This window comes from Aethalodelphis obliquidens, unplaced genomic scaffold (genome assembly GCF_003676395.1).
Source record: "Aethalodelphis obliquidens isolate GAN/ISIS:26980383/991018 unplaced genomic scaffold, ASM367639v1 scaffold69, whole genome shotgun sequence".
NCBI classification, from domain to species: domain Eukaryota; kingdom Metazoa; phylum Chordata; class Mammalia; order Artiodactyla; family Delphinidae; genus Aethalodelphis; species Aethalodelphis obliquidens.
Window position 1 is genome coordinate 8,409,097 of NW_020838013.1, and position 1,296 is coordinate 8,410,392.

Sequence of the window (1,296 nt, forward strand, 5' to 3'; positions counted from 1 at the left end):
CCTGTGCCCCTGCTCACCTGCCCACGTGTCCCCCTGCTCTCCTGCCCACCTGTCCCCCTGCTCTCCTGCCCACCTGCCCCCTGCTCACCTGCCCACCTACCCACCTGCCCCCTGCTCACCTGCCCACCTGCCCACCTGCCCCCTGATCTCCTGCCCACCTGCTCCTTCCCCCATCCACCCTTCATTCATTCTTCCCTTGCTCCCTTGCTCCAGCCTGCTCTCTGCCGGCCACCTCAGTTTACCTGGGCAGTGACCTCTGGGGATCCGGGAGGGGGTGTTGGCACTGTAGCCTCCTACAGCGAGGCTACTTCTCCTGGGCTAGGAGGTGGCAGCCTCCACCCTGCTTCCTAACAGCCACCCAGAGGGAGGCCAGGGACAGGTTCCCCCTTCTCTTCCATCAGAGGAGACCCTGCAGGCCTCACAGGGGCGGTGACACGGCCCCTCGCAGCCAGGGAGGAGCGTCTGGGCCGCCAGTGGGCGCATCACCACACCGCAGCCCTTCGTGTGGGGCTCTGCCGGCTGGGTCATCCTCCTCAGGTGGGGCTCAGGGCCAGGGGGAGACCCTGAATTCAGTCTCTGGCTTCCTCTCTGCCCTTCGCCCTGGTTCTGACATTGTCCCCGCCGCCCAGACATGTCCGCCCTGGGCAGCGTCTCCTGAGCCCTGGGCGGGTGGGGAGGTTTCTCTTCCCAGTTGTCTTATGTCTGGTCAACCGTGTGAGCTCTGGTGTTCTCGGCCAGCTTTCCCGTCCACAGGACGTCATGCTGGTCCATTGCCTTGAGGACATCGTGCTGGTTGGGCCCGGTGAGCAGGAAGTGGCGATCATTCGGACACCGTGTTACCACAGGCCGTGGCGGAGATGGGAAACCAATCCCAGAACTGGGCGCCTGCTAGCTTGGTGCCACTCGAGGGGTCCTGTGGTCTGGGGCGTGTCTGGGGCGTGTCGAGATCCACATCCGGCCCTTCCTACTGCTTAAGAGGACGCGTGCTGCCCCGTGGACCTCTGCGGGCTCCGGAGGCCGCGCAGACATGAGACCCGTTCATCGAATGCCCCGGAAAGCTGTCTGTGTCGAGTGTGGCTCAGAGCAAGAGAAGCCTCCTCAGCAGATCCAGGCTGCTGTGCCAGCCGAGGTACCCCGAGGACCTTATACGTATAACCAGCAGATCCAGGGAGCTTGAGGGGTCTGTGGCAGATGAGGATGCTCTTCGGAGCCATCAGCAGCTCCTGCAGGTAGATCACAGCCCAGCGCCCTTAGGATTGGAGCAAAGCCCCACCATCCTCTGAGGATGTAACTCTC